Below are 27538 nucleotides of genomic sequence, written 5' to 3'. Positions count from 1 at the left end.
GGCACTTAGTGCCATGATCTGGTTGATTGTCTAGGGCTGGGCGCCAGGTTGGACTGGATGAGCTTGGAGGTCTCTTCCAACCTGCCTGATTCTATGATTCTTTTTACTGCAAAGACAGTATTACAGTTAATTCAACACTTGCAATATTCCTTCACTTCCCTGTTAACTAGGAAAATGTAGGAGGGGGAAAAGAGGAAAGTTAAAGGAGGAAAGATTTCCAACAATATGTGTTAAACAGAAAAAAAGTATCAATGTAATATAAAGAGGCAAACAGAATATGAGAAGAAATATTTTGAGTGACAGGGTTAACATCTTCCCCTTCAGTATTAAAAAAACCAAACAACTACCTATAATAAAATCTTCTCTATATCCAGAGTGGTTATCACAGTATAATACATTTCAGCCAGGCTGAATCACTATGTTTGAGCATCAGCTAATAATCTCTGGTACCTTCTGTTCAATAGGCATGCATGAAGTCCACATCAACAGGGAGCATGCTTGAAACTGCAGCCAGTCCTGAATAAAGAGATTCTGGAAGTAGATCTGGTTTAGCTTCCCAGTTGGCTGTATCTGGCTGGTGTACTCTCTTCTCCCACACTACCGCAGTTTTTTCAGTAAGCTGAATTAACAAGCAAGAAACCTCTTACTTGCTTTTAAGTTCATTTTCATCCTGCATTCCCTTGTGTATACTGTTTCAGTAGTCAATGGATTCAAGCTGTTCAGCTCTGATTAGCTCTTACAATAGTCTCAGCATGGCAGTTCACACATCTTTTTCCAAAACCACACCACGTGCTCTATCGAGGTCTGCATCTGTAGTGACAGAGATTCAGAGTTCCCACTCCACTTCTAGACTCTCTGACTGGTACAGAGGTGCTCTTGTTACTTTGCTCCAATAATTTTTCGGCAATAGATTCAGGCACAGCCCTTGATCTCCCCATAGTGATGTGCAGCCCCTCACGTAACACCTCTGTGGTGCAAGCACCTCACTGGTATAGAGGCAGCGATGCAAGATTTGCATGAGATAACCTTTAAGCCCTCTGGCTTTCTTTTCACAAAGACTGATAAAAAACTTTTTACCCCTTCACTGCCGCTAGCTCTGTGGTGTTCTACAGCAAGAAGTGGTAACACAAATCCTCACAGAAATAGCCTAACAGAGCAAAGCACGGTAATTCCCTCATCTTAGCGTGCATAGCTACTAATGCTGTTAGGGGTTATTAAATTATCCAGCCCCGTTAGAAGCCAACTCCAACCTTTAAAGCGCCAACTTCCAGTCTGCCATGTATTCCAACAGGAAATGTCACTGTGCTGTTTCAATCATGACCATTACCTGGGCATACAGAGTTGATGTCCAAGCTCCCACAAAGACTATTTCAATGCAGATACGAAACACCTCTCAGCACTGCAGTGAGTCACATCCAGATGGCTAGGAAACACTCACTGTTCTAATCACAGGTCTTCCTCTAGCTGTTCAGTTTCAATTACTTAACATGGGCTGAACATCCAGGATGAAGCCAAACACTGAATCACAGAATGGCATCTTTCAGGTCAATGGTTTCCAGCTTTTTTCTTTAATTTTTCTAATTGGAAGTAAACACAGAATAACCTGACTGTCCTTGCCAGTTATTAGCGTCAGTCTGAGAGCAAAATGCCCATCAGCAGTCGTCCTGTCACGTGAGGTGTTCCAAGTGAATCGTGATTGACCAATGTTTAACACCATGCCTATTTAGGTACTAGAAAGAGTAATTTACTTGCATGTGCATGTTTTTTTGTTTGGGTTTTGTTTGTTTGTTTGGTTTGAGATCTCGAATTCTCTACTACTCTGGAATATATTTTAGGCTGGACAAAGGCCTTAACCTTTGAACAGCCACTAGGGTTTCATAACAGTAGTTTGATAGGTTTCTAACAAACAGTACAAAAAATTCAAATGATCAAAAACCTGGGTCTTCTAATTAAGAGATCTCAGTATCCTGTCTTTTTTTAAGTTCCTGGTAGCCAGAATGGAAATTCAGCTCTTTGAATAAGCAGCCATCAGGACCTCACTTTTTCAAAACACTTCAGAATTCCTGATGATCTGATCACAGCATTTACCATTCCTAAACTGCAAAGTCTAAACTGCCGAGGAGAAAAATCTGCTTCTGAGCCAATTTTTGCAGTATAAGTAGACAGAAAACAAGGCAAAGGAAGAAACACCAAGACAAAGGTGTGGCATTCACACAAACAATGCGTGAACTTAGCAATTTAAAGATCAGCTTCACCACTAGGCAGTTCAGACAAAGCATTCACATAACATGTTAACGGTGCGTCCGCATACACAGAGCAGGGAGACACTGCACGAGTAGAATTGCTGCTTGTTGAGGTGAAATCTGTGTGCTTAATTACACCTATTCTGAACAGGCTTAAAAAAAAAAAAAACCAACACACAAATAAATGGTATTAGCTGTATTTATTTCCCACTAAAACCTACCCATGAGTATACAGCATCATACAGAAAGCATTACAACAACAGAGAGGACCTGAAGGGACACGGTGACCTGTTCTAAAACTAAAATCATAGAGTCAATCAAGCAGGTTGGAAGAGACCTCCAAGCTCATCCAGTCCAACCTAGCACCCAGCCCTGTGAGGAGAGACTGAGGGAGCTCAGGCTGGATGCTAGGAAATATTTTTTGCCAGAGAGGGCTCTCAACCATTGGAATGGTCAGCCCAGGGCAATGCGGGAGTCACCACCTCTGGAGGATTGCAGATACTTGCCCACTAGCAGTTTAATAGCTATGATTTTCCATAAATCAAAACCAAACTGGTTTCAGTTTTATGGAGAAGAAAATGCTGATGTCTACAGTATTTAATGTCAACATCCTATCCAAATATTTTGCTACATTTCAACTTTCAGTGCCTTAGCAAATCTCAGAAGTGCAAAGAATAAAACAAATGCCTTACACAGAGTCACATCTGCAACTCTTCTTACCACTCTTTACTTCACAAGGCCGGATGCTGGATTAAGCAGACCATGGACTAACCTATCTCAGCCATGTCTGTGTTCTTACTTTGCAAAACACTTAACAAAGTCTAAACCTTATTTAAGGTGTGCAGTGGCACAAAGCAAAGGAAGGCAATAACATATCGGACTGATTATTAGTAGCTAACAATGATGATTAGAAGAACAAATATCAGCCAAATCCATTGGACTTCAATAAATAATTATTATCTGATTATGATAAATTAAGTTCTAGTTTTGAAAGATCAAGGGAAAATATTACTTTCAGTAGTGCCAGTGATTTCCTGAAACTGTAGCCAGGAACTGCTCTACGAAAACCTATTACCAAGTTAAAAAGTAAGTCTGACACATTTTGCCATCATCTTTCCTGATTTCATTTTCCTTTTCTTTTTCTTGACACCTTCTTCCCTTTCCCAGTTGAGTTTTCAACTCCAAGCCCTTGTGGGATCTCTGGAAATGACATCCTCTTCTCCTTGGACAGAATGGGGCTTGCAGAAGCTTAGAGGGCTGGGGGAACCCAGGGCACACATTTGCTATTGTACCTCAAAGGCAGAGGAGCACAACACTGAAGCTTTGCCTGTAACTGGCAGCAGGAGGTGAGGCAAATGTGTAATAGCAGTGGTTCTGGGTGTGATGTACCAGTGAAAAGGAGCACTGCAAAGAAGTGTTTCAGTACTTATGAAGTGCTCAGAAGGAACATAGATTCACATGCTTGGTAACAAAACTCGAATTCAACAGGGATAGGCTGGCAATAATCGACACAGTGTCACTAAAGAGGGCAGAGCAATGCTGCTGGGTGCAATCCTAGACAGTATTGGTTGCCATTGATGTTCAGCTTACTGGCCACTGCTAACTGGTCCACTATAGGAATTAAACAAAAATAGCAGCAATCATTTTTCTACCCAAATTCCCAGGTCTATGCACTATTTTATTGTGAACCCAATTCAACAGGTATAGATACTGGCTCCTCCTTTCCTCTGACTTGCACCTCTCACATCCTGTCATCTCATTCTTTTGCATCATTCCAAATATGCTACTACTTTCCATATTAAGACAATCTCATTTGTTCACTTAAGAAGAAGCTATTTGCCAGGAGATCAATATGTGATTTCCAATTCTGCTTCCTCTGAGCTTTAACTTTTCATACATATGTTAAGAGGGAAATGACAACTTCATTTGACTCCTCAAAATCACTGTTTGGAAGGTACCACAGAAATGCTGGTTTGAGAACACAGCTATATCAGTTGCTTCCTAAAGAAACCCTTAGTGGGCCTAAAAGTACACAGAAGGCAAAACTTTCTAGTGCATTGTCAAAGGGGACAGTCTTTAAGAAATACACAGGGTGGAGTCTTCAAGATAAGAGCTATCCAGAGGGAAGGAAGACAAAAGGTGGCTGCTACTTCTGCTAGTCTTTGAAACAGGAAATAACGAAGATGCACTCTGCTTTCCTGCCCTGGCTGCCCCAGCTGCTCCCACCCACATTCTGCACTGTGCAGCTCTTTCAACCTCAGAAAACTATTCAAAGTGCTTTGGGAAAAGTCAAGTGCTACGCAAGCACTAAACACTATTGCCATGGTAAGGAGATAGGAAAGGTTTTAAAGTAGTGGAAAAGATATGCTGAAGGGGTGCATTTATATGTGTGTGTATATATATCTATTTTCTTCTGCCATTTAAGAGTAATCAATATATATTCTTATAGTGGAACATGTATTTGTTCTTCAGTTGTAATGCACCTTGGTTTTACTTATACCACAGTTCAGAGGAAAATACTTTTTAAGTTTAAGCCAGTTTTTAAAATTATTACTACTGAAGAAATCTGTGGTGAAAAGGATCACACAATAGTTTTCACTAGGCAGCAGCAAACACCTGTATCACAGAAATTCTGTGTGTAAAAGGATGGAAGCTGATGTAAATATGTACATTTCACACGATACTGATGTGCAGTGTTCATTAAGCCTGCTCAGAAGCTCCCCCAGAAAAAGAAGGAAGTCTGTAGCCACTGTCACACTGTCCACCACCCACTGATGCTGCTGCCTTTCCTCTGAAAGCCTCAACTGCTCCCCAGACAAACAGGTTCATTTCAAAGATTTACACCGGTCCAGCTGTCATACACCACACTGAGCATCATTCAAGGTCAGCGGTTCCATTGCCATCCTCTAACACACTGTCAAGCTCGGAGCACACAACCAGCACACATAGGTGCAAAACATCACTTTCCTTGATACTACTAGATTCCTCCACTCCTTTCTCTCAGGCTGTCTTGGGTTCAATTGCAGGTTCCCAGAGACTCTAATAAATTTAATAGACCCAATGACAATTTATAGAATTTATAGAGTGCCCTCCCCTCTTCCCCCTCCTTTCCCAAAGATAGGGAGAGAGAGAGAGAGAGAGAGATAGGCACACCCAAATAGATCAATCTCACTCGATTTGGAAGTCAAAAAGGAAAAGTTTAACAATAACTTAGAAAAGGTATTGGAGGTAGGGGAGTTTACAAAGGATAAGGAAGGGAAAACAGCAAAATACAAACAGGGATGGATACAACACGAGTAGTGTGATGGTGTCTCTGCCTCGTGGCTGCCACGTGGTGTGCTGGTATGCAGTGTGAGTGTGTGTGTCAAGAGGGAGCGAAGGAAAAAGAGAAAGAGACAGGGAGCTCCTGTCTCTTTTATACCACAGGAAGTGGGGGCAGTGGGCTAACCATCACCTGGAGTGTGGCCCACCCCTGGGGAGGGGCCAAGACCCCTAGGGTCAGGTTCAGGGTTACTCCTCCAGGAGTGTTAACCCTATACACAGGCCCTTGCTGCTGTCCCTCTCAACCCATGGAACTCATTGTCTACATTTTTCCACCACCAAGGTCCTGATGATCCCTGGCATGTTTTGCTGTAACCAACCCCAGAACATGATATTGAAGCAGCTGATTGAAACCAGTCCAGGAATTCGCCTATCACAGATCACTAGGCAGAAACAAGGACAGGTCACAGAACAGGGCACCCTCCTCAAATCCTGAAGTTACCACAGCGCTTACAACTGGCCTTGAGTCAGCGCTGCCACTGTAGCCTGTCACTCGAGTGGCTTTAGCTGATGCACAAAGGAGAATCTTTGAAATGCCCTCGACTTGCAGCATCCTAGACAGCCACAGTTCAGCCTTGCTGTAGACACTTTGGTTTGTAGTTTACTTTTTAGTCATTTCCTTAGCATAGCTTTAGCATTATGTAAGGATATGGGGCAGCTTCATGCCTCCAAGTCATTAAAATATTGGACTTCCAACCACATCATTAGCTGTGTACATCTGCTGAGACTCTCATCACATTTTGATGAATGAGAAATCATAGATAGGAAACCACATGAAAGAACTGGCCCTAGAGCAAAAGGAAATAATGTATCATCCTAAACTATATCACTCAGTAGTACTTCAATTATAGTTTGTTTAACTATACCTTATGACACTGCTCTGTAACACTGCAGTATAAAATCAACTCTCTCACGTACACACATACAGCCTATATTAAAAAAAAGCATTTCGCCTGTGCTATAAAAAATAAAGTCCCAAGTTTGAAGCCAGTCAAGAAACAAACCATATGTCAACCATACCCTGCACCCCATGACATGCTGCCACAGCAATCTTCTGCAGCATAGCAGCAGATAACATGCTACTCCTCAACTACTCACAGACTTCTGGGCTTTGTTGTCCCCTTGAAACATTGATGTGTTTGAATATAACTCTTGGCATAGAGATTTCTTTGGAGAAGTGTTCTTTCCAAGTAAAAGAAAAATTATCACAGAACAAAGTCCTAAAATTCCAGAGAATTACAGTGAAAATAACTTGGAGAAATCTGGTTAAATTAGGGTCTTTGTACTGAGAACTCAGACAAAAGATCAGTAAAGCTCACAATCTGTGGGCTCAAATTCACAGTTAAAGTATTTAGATATCCACTGAAGTCCAAGAAAATGTCGAAGTGGAAACACACTCATAATAGTTTCAATCTATGCACTGACTACATAAAGTATCTTCTAAAATTCCAGGTCAGTACCAAACCCCTAAAGAAATGCTGTGCCAATACACCAACATATCAGAAAGTGTAAATACTTCCCCTTTTAGTCTCCAGAGGATGATGGACTTCATTAAACAGATGCCACCCACCTTTCATTTCAGCGAGCTGAAAGAACCAATTAGATGCACGTTTCCATAATGAAAATGTGAATTCAACATGAAGCTTTGTCTAACAGGCTTGTACAGCAAAGCCTAAGCAGAGTTAAGCCATGGTCTCCAAGGGCTCCTCCTGGCACAGACTGCACATGTAGCAGAGGGAGTGACTGTAGCTGCCTGTGTTCACAGAAGTAAAAGACAAGAAGATAGCAGATAAAAGGAAGGCAGCTGCAGTTGTAGCTGGGGGGTAGGGGACAAGAAAGCCAAGTTTCTGGTTAGCAAAATCTGTAATCACTTAATTGTTCAGTGAGGAAAATGGTGATCATTTTCATCCAGTGTTCTCAAGAAGACAAGACTTAAGTGTACTCTTACACAACTGAATTGCAAGCTTTTAGGAAACCCACTCATGTTCCCAGGAAAAGCCTACCACAGGAGCTGTGAACACTGGCTAGGCACATGGACCATCCAGAAGACAGCCTGTGGACCACACCAGGCACACCAGACACTTCCATCTGGCCCATCACCTGGAAGAGATGCACAACAGCTGCTCAAGCAGTGCTCTCAGACCCACCAGCTGAATGCCTCCCCTTGAACACAGTCTGGCATACAACATATATGACTCTTCTGCAGTTGCCTCAGGTATTGCATTTGCTACGAAGGATGGAGGCAAGCACTTTTAAGGTCCTGGATCCTTCTTTTTACCCTAAAAAAATGAAGGACACCCTAAAAAAAGAGAGAGACAATAGCAAAATGACTTTCACCATAGAGATTTTAAGCCAAATTTAATTCAATACATAGGCTTACAGGAAACAATCTTCTATAAGAAAATGAACTGTATCCATATTTATTTTTTTAAGTCACATGGAAACCAATTGCATTAATCTTTCCAACAACTATAGTCTGCTCTAACATGCAGAAACATGAAGATGGAAGAGGCTAGATAATTTTCCTAGTCAAGGTTGTGAAATAAATGGACAGAATGTTCAGCATAAACAATTAAAAATGCTTCCACATTAATCATATTTCAGTGTTAAACAAAAGCTACCTGAACTGCAGAGTCTTTGAAAATCATCACTTTTGTAATTCATTCATTCAGAGTCTTAAAATAAAACCTACCATGTGATAATGTGCATCCCAGGAATAATTATACTATTCTCAGATTCTCCCTAGGAGAGAGTAACTAACATGAGCATCACTTCAGATGAAGCTTCCTCTTACCTGCACTTGCATTTCCATATTTCTATTTACCAAGTTCCTCTTTTCTTTTCCTTGTTAACTCAAGTAAGCAGAAATTAACTACTCAGAGTAAAATATTTTCTGATTCTTGACTAAGCTTCCCTCATTTTCTTTAAACCCTTTAAACAAGCTGACATATTTTTCAATGTATGACACCAAACTGACTCATTCCATCAAGCAGTCTCCCTAACAAAACACACAGCAGGAAAAACACCTTTTGATTCCTGCTCAGTGTTCCCCTGTGCAGAGACATATTGTGGCCTAATGCCATGCAAGAAAGGGGGATTGGCCGCCCACTAATTCAGTAAGTCACTGTTTTTCTAATGTAGCTGAATGGTGAACTAAATCTTTGCTTCTCATTCACGCAATGTCTCATTTAGCCCATTAAAATGAGCCATGTACAAGTGACTTCATCTTATTATGCAGCATATATCCACTCTTTGAAATTTAATTCCTCTTATGTATACACCAACAACCTTTTTGCTCATTTATAATCTGAAAGTTTAAGAGCTGATTGCTGAAAAGTAGTGACACCGGTCATGGCCATGGTGCTTTTCACACCATTCTCTGTGGTCAAACTGTGACATATGCATGGTATGTAAGAAAGAGAAGAGACCAGACAGAATATAAAGACCTCAGTGAGGATTTTTTTTCTTCCTATGAATGGAGCTGAGAGGCTAGAATACCATTAGCTATGAGAAATCTGATGTTAATCTGAAGGCATGTTACAGAATCAGAAATTAATTCTGCTGCCATCATTCGATACACAGCAAACAAGATCTCCCATGTCAGGCCACACGGGACAGCAGACTATCAAAGTTCAAAAGACAGAAGGAAGATCAGCAGCACTCCCTTAGCTCACAGAGCAAGGCTGCCAGCTCATGTAATTTGCATTATCCTGGGCACTGAGGACCTAACTAGCTCTCGCAAAGACTTTCAGTTCTTCATTTCCTCAGCTGTAAACACTTTTAATTTGAGGGTGCTTCTGAACACACTACTTTGATCTGGTGCACCCATGCCCAAGATGCAGCTTGCCCACAAACTTGCCTCAGGCACAGGCAAACTTGTATGTCCAGGAAGACCATAAGGTACAGCTCCCAGAAAATATTCTACCCGTGTTCTACCATTTTAGTGTCAGAATTTCTGCATATTTGGCAACACTCAAAGGATTTCACTTCCATAAACTCATCCTGCAGCCCCTTGAAAATCTACAGGGTGTTTTAGCTTTCACTGCAGACTTTAACATGAAGTTTCAAGTTCCTATACCTATAGCACATTAGATAATATTTAATACTAGCTATACCTACTGTTATTTGTCACAGCCAATGACAATCTATAAACACAGGTAGTATATTTTAAGCCTAAAAATCTATTTATCTGTAACAATTTTGGCTGTATTTTCCACATTTCAACTGATCTAGAAAATTTATCCATCAGGGAGAAAAAAACTTTTAGCCAAAAATCTTTCAAACTTGATAATTATGTTTTCTAAGGGCACCCCTTCCTTCCATCAAGTTGTGTGACTAATTCAAACTGAAGTGTAGCCTTCTATCTTAAATGCATAGCTTTATTTTAAAAGATCCCCACCATGAAATTCAAAATCCTTTAGGTATTTATGTCTTGCTACACCCAAGCACTGGCATCATCAAATTTCTACACTTCATTTCAATACAGCCTAAGGCAGAGAGATGGGATAGAGAATAACAGCATACCTGGAACCAGAAAAAAAAAAATCTACAGTAGAGTTGCTGAAATGGTGTTTTAAACACAGGTAAAATATTTAAAGCATTAATAAATTATTCATTTAATGTTTTAAAATACAGCAACTAGTTCTCAGGTTTTGCATCTGCAGAGTCTTCTCTTAATCTCCATCATTTGCCCGATCTGTGCTTTCTAGGGAAGAGTACTGAAACCACAGTAACAACCTGAATTACTTATGGATTTAGCGAGAGATTAACCCAGCTTTTCAGTAATGACAGCATTTTCTCAAAAGCCCATGGAGGTCGTGGCTAGCTTTAATGATATATTGTTTACTACATTCAAGACATTGACAAATGCAATTTAGATGAAAAGGTAGCTCAGTACAGAAAATGCTGTTGTGAATTGCATGCCTTGCTCAGCATTTCAACAGCCTACAGCCCGTTCCTCCACAGCAATCACAAATAATCATACTCCTTTCAACTACACTAACTCACATGCACCACAAAGTAGGCCAGGAAAGCTAGTCTTGATAGAAGAACACACCACCTCCTTCCTTCTGCCGTTTAAAACCCAGCAAGATTTCCCTAACAGACAGAAAAAGTCAAGTCTCAGATGAGGATAAAGGTTGAGCACAATCCAGAAAGCTAAAGGGTACCAAAAACTTACAGTGTGGGGTTTGTTAAAAGGTCAGCTAACATGGCACTGTTGCGTGGGGGTTTCTCTATGCCTCCCTTATTTGGGGGAGGTGAGAAATTAATTTGAGGTGGTATTAATTTTATATAAAAATATAATTTATTAAAATTAATATTTACAAACTCTTGCCACTCCCAACCACTGTGTAATGATATTTAGTTCTTTGTGCAAGTTTATGAAAACAATTAGGATATGATATATACAGGGATTTGGTTAATAACTGTCAAAACATTCAATCATAAACTATTTGTAGAGAGAGAGATTTCCCTTAGGCTTAGTGCCACTTGGGAGTATGCTACTTGCCCAGCAGGGGCTGAAGACTGTCTGCTCTAAGGCAGAGATAACTTATATTACAGAGGAATCAAAGCTTTTCTTATAAGTGTTGCTCTTAATTATTAATCACCTTCCCGGGGCTGTGTCACAGCCTGTGCCCAGTGTCCGGACTCTGTGGGGCTGGAATCTTCCCAGCTTGAGGGGGAAACTAGGTGAATCCTCCTGGCTTGAGGGGGGATGATAAATCTTCCCAGTCTCTGGGGTAAACAGGTTTCTCTAACATTTTGTTATCCTGGTGTGGGGTGATCTCTGCCTCAATGCTGCTGGTTCTGCTGGATGCTGCAAGTCCAGGGATGATCAGCTGGCAGGATTCCAGGAACAGGAGGAGGATGTCCAAGCAGTTTCTGGCACGGTCCTCTGCACAGCTAGCAGGCTGTTTGTGTAGGTTTGCAGACAATCCAGATGTCTGCATCCTGGTTCTCTCCAGGCTAAAGCAGCAGGCATGCAGTGTGTGCCAGGCTGCTGGGAGACTGAGCTCCGTAGATAAATGCAAGGTAGCTGGCCGATACGCACAGCTGGCTCTAGGCTTAGGGGGCTATCGGCTCCCCATATATATATCAGGTGCAGGCTTGAATGAGCTTCTGCATCTAAGGTACGCAGACAGGTTAACTGTGAACTAGAATCAGTGCACGAGGTCCGAGCCTCAGTGAGCATGCAAGTGAGGGCCAGACTCTGCATTTGGGCCTTGCAAGTAAGTCAGGGCAGCAGGACGCTGCAATGTGGATCAGAGAGCTGAGCTGTGCTGCAGGCAGGCTCAGAGAGCTGAATCTGAACAGATCTGATGAGAGATGAGTCTGAACAAGTGGTGCTCCATTGCACTCCTCTGTATAGACTGTGGGCCAAGATTCATGGCCCTTTGGCCATCCAAAGTGACCAATCAGGTTGGCAGTAAGCCAAACCTTACCTTAATAGGCAGGAGCTGTTTGCCTGGACTCTCCCAAATACGGGGATCACATGGGCAGACCCCAGGGATACACGAGTTCTGGGTGTGTGTGTTACACAACCCTATTCACTACCAGGGGTCCTGGCAGGAAAACATGTCCAGGCATGTAGAGGCATAAGGAGGCCTCTGTATGGACCTTCAGGCACTCCATGACAGGCACACATGGTAAAACAGCCTGTGAGCAACAAGGTCCCAAGGATGAACAAGCTGGAAGGCACAAAGTTCCTCTTCACAGGATTGTCAGGATTGGAGGGGATCTCAAAGGTCATCCAGTTCCAACCCCACTACCATAGGCAGGGAGACCTCACACTAGACCAGAGACCACCTCACACTTGATGTTCCTTGTTAATAATTGGCTATGTGAGATGTTGTTTCAGGTACAGTATAAAAAGGAGGTCCCAAATCCAAAGCTGCTAGGCTGAATAATCAAAGCAGAGTATCTGAGGATCCACACTGCTCTGGTGAAACAGAAGACCCACAAGCTGCTTCGTTTGAGCAGAGCCCAAAAGAGAGGCAGAAGGTAAGAACAGCATAAAAGAGCACAACACAGGGAGCCTGTCAAGCTGCTCATGCACGTCCTTATGGTGAACAAAAGGTAAGCACCAAGACAGATGGCAGAAAATGAGACCCTACTAGTGGTTTTATTCTCTTTTGTAATCAGATGTAGCTGTAGAGATTAGCACAACATAGTAAACAGTTGGAGGATTACTCTGAAACTAATTTCTGTACCCATCTCCTCCCAGACCAACAAACAAATACGAAATGTATCGCTACATCTCCAGCCAGGATATGCTTTCAATTTCCATCAAGTCTGACCTATCCAGTAAATGCCACACAGTAGGAAAACCCTCAGGGCATTAAATGGATAACGTGAGGCATGCAAACCCTCCATTCTGGCCCACAGGTCTTCAACTAATTTAGAAGACCAGATTCATGACAAAACGTTAGACCTTCCCAGAAGGACGTGCCAGGCTGTGACACAGCATTTATTGCAGGGAGAACACTTGTTCCCCACACAACAAAACGCTGAAGGCAGTATCTCCTGAAATAGTTTCCCCTATACATACCACAGTTTCCTTAACACCATGAATGTATGCAGAGTACTACTTTGTTCAGCGCTACTGACTTCACTAGGAACAGAAATGCACTTTGAGTAAGGATTGGAGGACAGGGAATAAAGAGAATCACATTTTGTTCATAATAGCTTTTAACTTGGGAATTCAGTTATCAAAGTAAATTACCCAGAATGTGCTGCTTAGACAAGTGAAGATTAACTCCAGGGAAATAAAAAAATACATTCAAGGATTTTTTTTTCCCACCACCTCTATAATTGTTTCTATTGTCACAAATTCATTAAGTCACTCTGGCAAACCCCTAAGTATTACAGGTCTGTGAAATTCAAGATAATAAAGCAGCCCACAAAACAACTTTCCTGAATAACAATCATTCATAACTGATAAATTACAAAAGGTCTTTGTAACATGCATATAGAGGAACCAGAGCACAACTGAAGGGCAAGCACTGCTGTCTGAAGCACAACATCGGTGAAGACAGAAGTCTCTCTCTCAGTGCCAAAAGCAAGAATCTCAGCCTAAGGAAAGATGCCTCACCCTTGAGTGACTTCATTGTAGCCTACAAACCAGTTTACCTCAGCATTAACAGGCGCATTTTCTGCAAACAAGTTCAAATGATTTTGAAGGAGCACAGCAAAGCACACCTGTCTGACGCAGCAAGCCAAGCTCATTCTATAGGTAAACACTCTTGAATAATCACTGCAGTGCCCTGCCCAAGTTGTTTTCCAAAACGAATAACCACAAGAGGAGGTTTTTGCTGTTACCCTGCCAAACATTCACGCCATATCATTACTTTTCAAAGGCACTCTTCAGTATTTACTGTGTGTTCTCCACCATAAATTTTGAGCAGACACAGTCCAGAAGCACAATATGTTTCTAAATCCTAGCATAAAGACTCAAGTACTGAAACTTATTGTTCCAGATGCCCATAAAGCTTCTCTTGACGCAAAGTCTTCCTTGCCTTACCTCTAAGCTCATTTTCTCCTGGAGTCAAAAACAACTTCAAACGCTGTTAGGAACGCACACTGGGATTTCACATTGGCTACTAATGGATGTTTTGCTACTGCACAGAAAAACAGATGCCTCTATCTGAAGTTTTCTCATACTTCTCTTCTTCTGACACACCTCCTTAAGCCAGAGGTATCAGAAAGCTGTTGAAAGGCAGCAGAGCATAGTTTACTAGTCTCCCAGAGACATTGTTCTCAGTGAAGATGGGAGAGGTGTGTCAGAAGAAGAGAAGTATGAGAAAACTTCAGATAGAGGCATCTGTTTTTCCGTGCACGGCTTTTGTTCTTCCAAGCACTTCGGTGCCTACTTCAAAGCATAGCCAATTGACCTGCACCTTCTCAGCACTAGAGTTCAAATGGGTTTTCTCCATCCTTTTCTGACAACACACCACAAAACCAAGTCCCCTGGCTGTCCTTGCTTGCTAGATGTCAGTGAAAACAGACCACCTTAACAGGTATTGTGTTTTTAACCCTCTCAACCAGACGCTGCGTTTAACAGAAGCTCCAAACCTGCAGCATACTCCCTTGAGAACTTAAGGTAGATTAAACGTCAAGAACAAAAACAATGCCAAATCTTTTGAGTGGTGTAAACAGCATACAGGCTTAAACAAATCAATTCTCATCAGGCAGGTGTCACTCCAACACTCTAAATGAGTGCTCCACGCTAGACTTTTGGGAAAGGTGATATAAAACTAATCCAGAGGGAGAGAGAAAGATCATTAAAAAAAACACAACCACCAAACCCAACCAGAAACAACAAACCATAACCTAACAAACTCCTCCACAACTTGACAAACCACTCAGGCTTTTTTTCCTCACATATCATTATGAGTGCCAGAGCTAGCAAGGTCTACAGATTTGCATGCTGTGGTTAGTTCATTTTAAATGTCTAAGAAGTTCCCAGAAGCCAGGACACATACAAAACTCCTCTCCTTTGTTGACTCTGATACTCATCACAGAATGAGTTCGCCAGGCAGCTTTTCTCTCAGTCAGAGAATTTATATTAGTCTCTCTCTCCCTTCCCCAATTTCTCAAAACTTATTAAAACTTTTATGTTTTAAGACTTTCAATGTTTAGTCAAATATTGCCAGAAGCGAGCAACAAGTTCAAAAATATCTGCTGCAGATTAAAACACAAGCAGGCACTAGGACAGCAGGACATCAAGGAATGTTTCCACAGCAAATCAAGACAAGCTGCTTCCATAGTATTGTCTGAGCACTACAATTTGCAGCAAAGGCTTGCAAGCTTAATTTTTCAAGCTTCCAGGACAGAAAACCAGTTTCAAGGTGAACAAAGGAGAACCAGCAATATACTAAGGGGCAGAGGCTAGCTCAAAAGCTGTTGCATTGCCTGCCTACACCTCCCTCGTTTCACTCAGCCCAGCTAGAACCTCAGCCTAACAAATACGAGGCCAAAGAGCAGCTCCAACAAGCACATTTGTCTCCACTGAGGACAGCAGTAGTGTAACACTGGCTGAGAATCTAGACCCACAAGCATACCTTTGCGAACAGCTTTTCATTCCTTCAATATTACTGAAAAAATATCCCTAGACTTTGTATAATTTCTGTTTTCACTATCTAAATTAGGAAGAAATTGGAGTTTCTGAAAATGAGTGAGAAAAAGGGGGCAACAGACAGAGTTCTAACTCCCGGGTTTTTTTTCCCCACTTAACTGGGAGAGTGGGACATCTCCACGATCCTTTCAAACCTTCCTCAAATCCTTGACTTGAAACAGTTGTTCAGTTTCTCACCAACAGCTCTCGTGTCTCTCTCACAGAACAGCTTAACTACACCAACGCTTTGTGACAAGGACTGAGGCTATATTTAGAAAATGGGGCATACAGTGCTGTGTGTTTCATAACTTTGGTGTTCAGCTTCAGCATTTTGGAAGTCACATGCATTGTCCCAAGCAACGGCAAACTACAACTTTAAAAGAATCATAGAAAATTGCTTCCTTTACACTTACATTTTGTTCCCTTGATTAGTTTCAATGCATAGAAAAGCACAACAACATAGTCACACTGTAACACATGGGAAAATAGACAAACTCTAAAATTCTCACACCCTTTTCCAGTTGTAACCTCATGCTTACCTTCTTCATTTAACAGTATCATCATAAGAGTCCTGATGGATAACAAGTTGTCCATGGGACAGCAATGTGCCCTTGTGGCCAAGAGGGCCAATGGGATCCTGGAGTGCCTTAAGAAGAGCACGTCCAGCAGGTGGAGGGAGGTTCTCCTCTACCTCTACTCTGCCCTGGTGAGACCCCACCCTGAGTACTGCATTCAGTTTTGGGCTCCCCAGTTTAAGAGGGACAGGGATCTGCTGGAGAGAGTCCAGTGGAGGGCTGTGAGGATGATGAAGGGACTGGAGCACTGCCTGATAAGGAGAGGCTGAGGGACCTGGGATTGTTTAGTCTGGAGAAGACTGAGAGGGGATCTAATAAATGTTTATAAATACCTGAGGGCTGTGGGTCAGCAGGGGGGGACAGGCTCTGCTCACTGCTCCCTGGGGTAGGAAAAGGAGCAATGGATGGAAGCTGCAGCACAGGAGGTTTCACCTCAACACAAGGGGAAGCTTCTTTACTCTAGGGGTCACAGAGCACTGGAACAGGCTCCCCAGAGAGGTTGTGGAGTCTCCTTCTCTGGAGCATTTCCAGGCCTGTCTGGATGTGTTCCTCTGTGACTTGTGCTATATTGTACGGTCTTGATCTGGCAGGGGGGTTGGACTCGATCTCTTTGGGTCCTTTCTGACCCCTGACATCCTGTGATCCTGTAAAGCTCTCTTAAACTAAGACTACAAGTAACATCTATATTGCCAATGTACAACTTTAAGAAACATCTTGCTCACAACACATTAACCTTCTGAAAGCACCACAGTTTACCTTTGGACTTTCAAAAAGAATATGTATGTGTGTCTGTCTGTGTATATATATATGTGTGTGTATGCAGGTACGTATGCATACATGCAGTATTTACCCCAAACGCATCACTGCAGTCCCTAGGGAACATTACATATTCCTGGATGGGCTAGCTGAAATTTTCATTCAGGTCTTACTAATGGCCTAATCTTTCTCAACTGCTAACACCCTTAATTTGAAGCTATTACAGATACAAATGCTATGCGTCTCTTGACAAAGACGACTCAGATGCATAATTAATAGTCCTACAGCTATGTCACATAAGGTGGCTGTTTGTACACTCAGATCACATTAAACTCTAAATGAAAGTCCAAAGTAACTTTTCTGTTCATTAAAACTACACACAAGTGTAGCAGACATGCAGATCTGACAGCCTAAAACCACCCTGTAGCTTCTGGTCCTGCTTTGTGCCTGATTACAGTTTAATCTGTAACAAAACATACCATCAATAGACAACTGTGTACTACTCCCCCACTAAGGGCCATGGGCAATTACTGAAAACTAGTGTGAAATTTCATGAGACCCTGCCACAGCTAGTCAGCCACCAAAACCACATTTGACCATCATCAGGTTGCTAAAATGAGGTCTTAAGAGAGGACACAGATTACATTGTGGATAATGTGACTAATCTGAATTTCTTCTGTTTTGTTTTTTTTTAGTAGAGTAGAACAAAGGCAGGGAGAACATAGCAGCTAACCCTTTATTTCACTCTCCATCACCTATTTATTTTCTTCCCCATCTCAGCAGATGCCCCAGAGTTTGGTAGCTTTAAAATATAGATTAGCAGATAAAAAGAAACCATACGGTGGTAGCTCTTAACAGCTGACAAATCTATTTCTCTATAGCCCTTTAACTTCCCCATCTACTGCAAATGCATCTTTTCTGCAGCTCTCTATGCTGTCAAACACAGTTTTCTCAAATACCACATTTTTCCTTCTACTTTCCTACTCTTTGTGCACTTCTGAAAACTTAAAACCTAGGCAAACATTTTAATGTCTCTGGATTTCATAAAAACTCTAAATATCTTGCTTCTCACGTGATATTGTGCCCTTGTCTAATGACCATTCGTGTCTAGTGGCACAGATCAGCCTGTTTGCAGGTGCACTGAACTTACTCATGCGACACCTTGACCATTCTGGAATTCCTACTCTCATTCTTCCTGACTCTCAACTCATTGCAAGAAGAATTCTGATAACCTCATTTTTAGAAATGCTAAGAATTTAACAATGTAACAAATCCAAACAGCAAACATCAAAAACAAATGCCATACAAAGCAAACTAGCAGCCACATTTTTTAAAGGTATCATCACAGCTTCATTCAAATCACTGCAGTTTGGCCACTGGCTTACAGAGATGCGTTTCTCGCAGCGCTTGTATCTGTTACATTAAAAAAGAAATATCTTCAACAGTGACAACTTAGGATGTTTCAGTCTTCTACCCACATCACTGCACCAACTACAGCTACAAACAAAACCACATTACATTGCTACTGAGTGAGAGCAGAGCCTACCATCAGCTCTGCACATCACACTTCTTATATCACATTTACTTTCATGATGGGAAATGGCAAAACCAAGAGAACAGAGGACACCTGTATGGCTTTCCCACCCCAGCATCCTTAGCTCATTAACCTCCAACAGAATGAATGTAAGTGGAGCAATTAGAATGCATTCATGGGCAGCCTCTGGAAGACACACAGGTGTGCCTCCACATATTACAAGTAGCCAAGTAGTCATGCAACAAGTGATTACACCACAATGTTTGCACTTCTACATGCATATGGAAAATAACAATGATCTCACATGATATCAATTTGCAAACTGAGGACAAACAATACTAATACTTGGTTTAAGTATCAAGAAACATTAAAAATTTCCTATGTGTTGACATCATCTGTAGCTACATTGTAATTTTAAGTACAATTGATACCGTACACTCACAGATGAAGGCATCATCTGCTCTCAATGTATTTGAGAGGTCTATGAATCTGAAAGAATGTTCATCAGCTTGCAGCATTGCTTATGTTTAGATGACTATGGAGAAAGCTACATCATTTTCCCTATTGCCATTTTCTGTCAGTCATGTCCCTTCAGCAATATTAAAAGCATTATACAAAATTGGAAGAACCTACTTTCCATGGCAGTTTATTGGTATTTCTGAATTAAGCACATGAAATTAGCTTGTTAGCACTTTCATCCTTTCAGTAAAAGTTCTTATTTAAAGCTTCTGTGTTAACAGAAGAATAAACATTATTGTTCTTGCACAGACTAAAGCAGCAAGTACAGTGATAACCAATAAAGAAAGCAAAAAGAAACTTGTTATTCTCTTTCCACTATATGTTCAGCTGGTCACCCAGAATCCAGCCTACACATTTTAAAGTCACAGATCCTGTTAAAGCAATCACCAAGGCTCCTATTATAAATCAGTAGCTGGCTAAAATTGCCAAAACTTCTCCAAGAACAGATAACAAAACTTTGTTCTTCTTACTTTCACCAGTCATATAGGAAAAAGAATAAATAAGAGAATTACAAAAGTGTAGGGGTCAGAAGGAACTTGTGAGGATCATCCAGTCCAATCACCGTGAACAGGTTCACTTTGAGCAGGCTGCACAGGCACACAACCAGGCAGATTTTGAAAGTCTCCACAGAAGGAGAATCCACAACCTCTCTGGGCAGCCTGCTCCAATGCTCCAGCATCCTCACAGCAAAGAAGCTTACAATTGTGTTTAGATGGAACTTCCTGTGTTCCACATTGTCCCCGTTCCCACTCATCCTGTCACTGGGCACCATGGAAAAGAGTTTGGCCCCATTTGACCTGTGGATGTTTGCAAGTACTGACAAGATCCCCTCTCAGTCATCTCTTCTCCAGGCTGAACAGTCCCAGGTCTCTCAGCCTCTCCCTGATAAAGAGATCTGCTCCAGTTCCCTACTCATCTTCGTAGCTCTCCATTGGACTCTCTCCAATAGTTCTCTGTCTCACTCAAACTGGAGAGCCCAGAATCAGACACTAGTGGCCTCACTAGGGCAGAGCAGAGCAGGAAAACATCTCTTGACCTGCTGGTCACAAATGAATGCAAAGCAGTTTAAAAATATTACTTAACATGCAGGTGAGCTAGGACAGCTCAGAAATACATCCTTCAAACTGGAACTGTGCTAAATATGTCCTGTAGACATATTAGAAAAGGAACCTGTTGAATACTTCTATAACTTCACCCAAAGCACCTGCTGTGCTGAACAAGATGAAAACCAAGCTGACTGCAACATGGACAACACCCAGGAAGGACACAGACCTGATGGAGCAGGTCCAGAGGAGAGCTAGGAAGATGATCCAGGGGCTGGAGCACGCCTCCTGCAAAAACAGGCTCAGGGAGCTGGAGTTGTTCAGTTGGGAGAAGAGAAGGCTCCAAGGAGACCTGATAGTGGCCTTCTAGTACCTGAACTACAAGAAGGATCACAGTATCACAGTATCACAGTATCACCAAGGTTGGAAGAGACCTCACAGATCATCAAGTCCAACCCTTTACCACAGTGCCCAAGGCTAGACCATGGCACCAAGTGCCACATCCAACCTTGCCTTGAACTGCCCCAGGGACGACGACTCCACCACCTCCCCAGGCAGCCCATTCCAGTGCCCAATGACTCTCTCAGGGAAGAACTTTCTCCTCACCTCGAGCCGAAATTTCCCCTGGCGCAGCCTGAGGCTGTGTCCCCTTGTTCTGGAGCTGGCCACCTGAGAGAAGAGAGCAACCTCCTCCTGGCCACAACCACCCTTCAGGTAGTTGTAGACAGCAATAAGGTCACCCCTGAGCCTCCTCTTCTCCAGGCTAAACAACCCCAGCTCCCTCAGCCTCTCCTCGTAGGGCTTGTGCTCGAGGTCTCTCACCAGCCTCGTCGCCCTTCTCTGGACACGCTCAAGCATTTCGATGTCCCTCCTAAACTGGGGGGCTCAGAACTGAACGCAGTACTCGAGGTGTGGTCTGACCAGTGCAGAGTACAGGGGCAGAATGACCTCCCTGCTCCTGCTGACCACACCATTCCTGATGCAGGCCAGGATGCCACTGGCCCTCTTGGCCACCTGGGCACACTGCTGGCTCATGTTCAGGCGGGTATCAATCAGTACCCCCAGATCCCTCTCTGTCTGGCTGCTCTCCAGCCACTCCGACCCCAGCCTGTATCTCTGCATAGGGTTGTTGTGGCCAAAGTGCAGCACCCTGCACTTTGAGCTATTGAACCCCATCCCATTGGCCTCTGCCCATCTGTCCAGGCGGTCAAGGTCCCGCTGCAGAGCCCTTCTGCCCTCCAGCTCAGTCACTTCTGCCCCCAGCTTAGTGTCATCTGCAAACTTGCTGATGACTGACTCGATGCCCTCATCCAGATCATCTATGAAGATGTTAAAGATGATCTGGATGAGGATACAGAGGCATTGTTTGCAAAAGCCCAGTGACAGGACAGGGGACAATGGTTTTATAATTAGATTGATGTCAGGAACAAGTTTGCTACCATGAAGGACCAGTTGCCCAGGGAGGCAGCTGAGGCTCCATCCCTGGAGATATTCAAGGTCAGGCTCAACAAGGCTCTGAACAGCCTGATGTGGTGGGGGATGTCCCTGCTAACTGCAGATGGGTTGGACCTTTAGAGGTTCCTTTCCAATCCAAACCATTTTTCTATGAAGTCTAAACCTCACTGTACTGAAACAAAACCAGTAAATCACTTGAGAACTGCTATTTTCACATAAAAGCACTTGAAGAGATCATATTACGATGGCACCATCAAATGTGGAGGAGGAAACAAGCCCAAAAACAAGAGTAGAAGAAACAAAAATAGAGAAGGCAGAGGTGGAAATACACTTGAACCAATCGTATTTTCAGAAGCAATGATTTGCATTACCAAAATGTGTAGGCAAGAAGTAGTCTTTTTAACTTCCTAGCAGTCTGCCACAACAGGTGTCTCACACTGGAAGACAGATGTGACTCTCAGCAGCACTTCTGACTGAGCTGGATCTCGAATTCCTGACATGTTAGAGCATCATAAAAAATTAAGTGGTAACTCCTTAAATAATGTAAGAGTGACGTTACATTCTAGGAGTGAACTGCTTTCTCTCAGACTTAACAACAAAATAAAACCCAGGGAAAGCTTCTTCTCCTAGACTGTGATAAATAATCTGCTAGTGATTAGTCTTTACAAAGAAAATGCTGCATAACTCTAAACCCAAACCCTGCATCTGGATCTGGAGGAAGTTCCTACTTCTATGTCAAGATATCAAAAAACTGTATTAACAGTTAAGTCATAATTTAAAGCTGTTTCAATTTTGTATCTGTGAAAAAAAATATTGTATATTCATACCAAATACTCACAGGGATGTTCACAGCAATAAGCCGGGGGGGGGGGGGGAATAGTACCATCTATAGATAGCTTAGAACATTTAGATACAAGAATGCCATCATTCAAGTCTTGTAATACACCTCAATAATGTCTTTAGGTTTTGTGCAGACTTACACGTGGCATGCAATGGACTACAGCACACCAAAAACAAACTAAATTCCCGCTTTTTCCACATCCAGGACATTGGTTTTGCATTTTGCTTTCCTGCAGTTTCTTCTCCCTTACACTATTAGCACATTTTACTATAAAACAACTACCCTGTACAGGACATGGTTCAGAAGCAATGCCATGCAATGGAGAAATGATGCTACCACCTTCAGTCACTGGGGATACAAGTTTCTATTTGCCTCAGGGATACAAAGTGCCATGGAACACAGAACAAGTTGAAGAGAAGTACAAGTAACCACATTTGGCTAATGAACAGCTAGAGACCAAAGCCAAAGCATGTAAAATATATGGCTCTCTTTTCCAGAACGCCAAAGTTGTAGGCCTTGCCAAAGCACAACAACATCCATGAAATGTTACCAGTACAAATCACACTACACACTGCGTGCTTGCAAGTTGTTCGTTTCATGTACCATCTCACACAGCCACTGCATTTACTAACTGGTCTAATACCAATGCATATTTATCAGTCTAAACTTGTTTACTATCGCTGCAGAAAACTGTCAAATAAAGACAATAATTAGCGAAAAATCTGATGAAGCTGCATATTACTGTCTCAGGAAACAAACCCAGCCCCTACTTGCCATTATTATTTATACATTTCTTTTTGTTTCCCTCCTTGTGATAAGCCCCTATAACTGCAGCAAAAACTACTTACAAGCGGAAGAGCTGAGGCACTGAATCATATAATAAGCAGTAACTGCTGCAAGACAGAGGACATAATTTAGTTCTTCTCCCCTAACAACCTAGGAGTTATTCCAAAAATAAAGTATGCACTGCTTATTTATTTGACTTGAAGTGTCTGACCAGTTTCAATTAATACTTTCACTGACACACTAACACTTTGCTCGTATTAACCAACCTCAGAAGAACAACTGAGCAGCTTTCACTACATACCTTACCTAGAAGTGTGTAAAACACCTGGTGAATACACAGTCTCCTAACATCAGGGCATCCCTAGAAGCACAGTGAAAACTATCTGCTGTGGAGGCAGGGAATTAATGTGGCCAAGTCAGGAATATATATAAAAATAGAATTATTTCATTTTCCCAAAAACCTGCCCCAAAACTATATACAGAAGTTAATTTAGTTTTAATTAGCAGTTTCAGTTTGCTTAAGAAGATCTTACAAGGATACCGTAGGTAAATTTGACTATTTTGGAAGTCAGAAGTTGGAAAAGGCTAAGCTACTAAACATAGCATTCCCCACTATTAATCAGGCTGAGCCGACAGGTGAGTCGGGCTGGCTGAGAGAAAGGGTGGTCCAGAGGCTTGTCCTTGTCCGCTTGCTCTCTTTCAAAAGCCGTTGGAGGCTCGTTAAGGCCTATCAAGCTGCATAAAGGGCATGCTTATGGTGGGAAGCCGTCCAAAGCAGGGACGGTCCTGTCCCTCAGGAGCTTGTCCTTCGGAGTGCCAGGGAACTCTTTCTGCAGGCACTATCCAGGCGGGGGAGAACTCTAAGGCATGAACCCCAAGGCGGGAAGTACCCCAATATTTATACCCTTCCTAGACAGAGTCGAGTTACCACTTCCTAGGCGCGAAGACCACAACCAATCAGATTCCAGAGCAGCATCTGCACCGGGCACCCCTCGTGCCAGAAGGGCCCTTTGCTCCCCCCCTTCATGCCTGCAGGGCAGGGAGGGAAACATTTCGCACCTTTTCCTCTCCCATTCAAACCACAGAGGGAGAGGGACTTTGGGGTATACTGGACTCCAGGACACTATCCAGGAACTTATACTCACAGAATATGCAGGTTTAAATGGTTTTCAAAATCTACCACTAAGTTTATTTTGACAAAATACTTCTCTTGGTGTTTTTTATCCATACAATTCACAACAACACATAAAAGTCATACTTTGACCTTAAGCAATTCTAATCTTCCAAATACTCCAGGAAGGCTAATCAACAAAGCCATAGTATCTTCTGCAAACCTCCTCAGAGGAGCTGGAGTTTGTCCAGAAGGAGCAACATTTCTACACCTCTCTTGGAATTTATGAAAGAGCACCAAACAAAAACATTGCCAAATTTAAGTTTTCCAACATCCAGTTATTAACTACAAAGACTTATGTGAGGCATTAGATTTGAATCAAGGAGAAATTCAATCACATGAAGCTCATGCAGCATGAGATGTGCTTTTGCACACAGCCACATGCTTAGACCTGAGGATGTGAGATTTTTTTTCACCATCTTCTCTAAGACACAGAATGCGGTGTCACCCCAGCATGGTTCATACCCAAAGTACTGCTTCAGGGCTCTCCTAGCACAGCTCCCCATGCCTGTCCCCTCAAACCAGGCCTGCACCTGGCATTACAGAAGGCCAGCCTTTGCTTAAGCAAATATGCACCAGCTATTCCAGAAAGCCATATCAGGGACTACAGATCCTCACCCTGTGGACTGACAGACTAGTTTCCCACTGAACTAAATTCCCTCACCAATCTACTGCAGAAGCTGCACTTAGAATCTCTTCAAACCAAACTGGGAAAGTTGTTGACTGACAGGGATTCCAAGGGGTAAAGGGGTCTGCAAAAGAGGTCCTGATTGTATGACGTACTTTCAAATGATCCCGGACAGCCATGTGTTACCTTCTCCTTAGACAGTGCTACCACTTCAGGGGAGGTTGCTCTCTGTTTGGGATGGTAGCAATGAATAACAACTTCAAGGTGAAAAGAATTATCATTATACCTCTAAGAGGACTTTATACTACTAGTTGTTCCAAGTCTGAATCAGTCCTTCTTATTTCCATTTTTAAGAAAACATTCTTGACATATTTTTCACTGCTTCTACAATAATTCTCAGTCTTACTAGGCTCAAAAATGACAGCTAAAGCAAGCCACTGCAGAGACCATCACCAACTAAAAAAAAAAAAAAGTATGCACCATTACTACTTCTAGCCAGCTAAATATAAATATTGCTGTCCTTTATATCAATTGCACTTGTACCACAGAGACACACACAGTGAGGACCTCTGAAGAGGACAAGATCCCTCCTGGATGATTAGGCGCAACGTCTTTGCTATCTAAGCTGTTCCAGTTCATTAATATTTCACTTTTATATATTCCTCAGCAGTTTTTACAACATGTTTCTTTTTCTCCTTAAGTATGAGCAAAGAGAATTGTTTGAAGTTAACTAGTAGACCTTGCCTCACATCTTCACCTCCGTGTCCCCTGAGAATTTGACACTTCAAGTGCAATACATACTAGATAGAAATACGTATCTGGCATAGAAAAGCATAAGAGAAGATTCTGACTTCCCCTTCTAGTTAACCATCATCTGTAAAAGTTGTGCAATAAGAAAATAAAGCATCCACAGTTCCTTTCTTTGACACTTAAGTACTGTCAAACTCAAAGACAAGACAGACACATGAACTGTATGTGTGAGAGGGAGGTCTCCTCTCTATGAAAAAGCAAAGCTATTCTATTCCTCTGCAAGGCAACTCCTTGCCAAAAGTGGAAGATAACCTCTTTCAGCCAAGAAAAGCAAAACAAAAACTACCTAGCAGAAAAATGGATTTTTCACAAACCTCTTCCATTGTAGGCACTACCATCACCCTCTGCCCCACTTCTTAAGCGTCCTGTGTGATTTTGGAAAACACCGGCAGCACCCTCCAGCTCCTGCCCCGAGATCCAAGCCCATAGCAGAGGTGCCGGTGCCCCGGCCATACCCACTCACATTTCTGAAACCACTGCTCCCTGTCATCCGCACAGGTTAAGTGCAGGCTGCTTAACAAGCAGAGGGAGCGTGGGGGAGAGTAGGAAGAGAAAACGGGGGGGAAAAAAGGAGCAGATCTTTCCGTTTCCCCTGCAGCAGCGAGGCCAGCGCTGACGCCTGGGGAGGCGCAGCTGGTCGTGGCACCGGCTCCGCCCGGTACGCCTCACCGCAGGCCGAGCCCCCCCTGGCCGCGGCGGCGCTGTCCCCTGTGTGACACCTGCGGGCACCGAGCCCCTGTCCGCCCCACCACAAAGACGTTAGTGTCGGCGTCCCCCTCGCCATCCGGCCACCCTCGCTAATTCCCGCCGCTACTGAAGTGCGGCTCCCGGGGATCAGCGCACAACTGCGGCACCGGCGGCACCGGCAGCCCCGATCCTCCGCCGCCACCGCTGCAGCCGCGCCGCCGCTCGGCGCAGGGCGGCCGGGAGCCGCCTCCCCGCCGGCGGGGAAGGCGAGGCCAGGAGAGCGGAGGGGGACAGCCCGCGCCCCGGAGCGACGCCCTCCCGCAGCACCTCAGCTCCTGGGAAGCAAGGTGGCCCTTCCCGCCGCGAACCTCCGCCTTCGGCTGCCAGCCACCACGGGGTACCCGCACGCAGGGAATCCGGCTGCGCCCCGCGGCCTGCACCGCCTTCCCTCTCGCGCAGCACCGGCAAGCCGATCCCGGCAGTACCGCCCGCGGGGTGACGACGCGTTACCTGGCCGGGCTCCTCCAGCACCCAGGGCGCTCTCCGTCCGCCGCCGAGGGCTGCGGATCCTCTCGGCCCCCCGCGGCGCCGCCACCGCCCAGCTGCCGCGCTGGGTGGCTGACCGGATGGTCTCCTGCGTCCCCGCGACGTGGGGTGAATAATCCGTGCGGCGCGGCGGCGGCAGCCCGGTCCGTCTGTCTGTCCGGCAGCCCGTGTCAGTCAGTCACGCTGCAGACGGGCGCGTATGTGTGTATGCGCGCAGCGGGCGGATTGGCGGCGGGCGGGGGCGGGCAGGGGCGGTGCTTCCGCGCAGAGCCGGTGCGTGGCGTGCTGCGGGACGGTCTCTGCTTATCCATCTGTCCGTCCATGAGGAGCGCGTCCGTACGTGTGGCGTGATGCGAGGGCATGTTTTGTGCGTGTGCAGCGTGTCTCCGGGGGTGCCGGGCTCCCTAGTGTCCATTCCTGGCCACGCGTGTCCTCCGCCGCTGCGTTGCCACCTGCCGGCGCTGCCCGCTGCCGCTACGAGACCGGTAAGGCACCGCACCCCATCGGGC

At 43.8% G+C, this 27538-nt stretch overlaps 1 protein-coding gene across 1 annotated transcript in view; it reads right to left on the bottom strand.

Annotated features, from left to right (window-relative positions):
• The window catches only part of CCSER1 (coiled-coil serine rich protein 1), a 982230-nt gene extending 955022 nt beyond the window's left edge, over nucleotides 1-27208 (bottom strand). The window contains exon 1 of the mRNA XM_064148336.1: nucleotides 26994-27208. The gene's annotated coding sequence lies outside the window, so the exon portion shown is untranslated. The remainder of the gene's footprint in view (nucleotides 1-26993) is intronic.
• Nucleotides 27209-27538: the final 330 nt, after the last annotated feature.

This window comes from Pogoniulus pusillus, chromosome 9 (assembly GCF_015220805.1).
Source record: "Pogoniulus pusillus isolate bPogPus1 chromosome 9, bPogPus1.pri, whole genome shotgun sequence".
Classification (NCBI taxonomy): Eukaryota; Metazoa; Chordata; class Aves; order Piciformes; family Lybiidae; genus Pogoniulus; species Pogoniulus pusillus.
The sequence above is the reverse complement of the archived record's forward strand: the minus strand, read 5'-3'. Positions and strand labels throughout refer to the sequence as shown.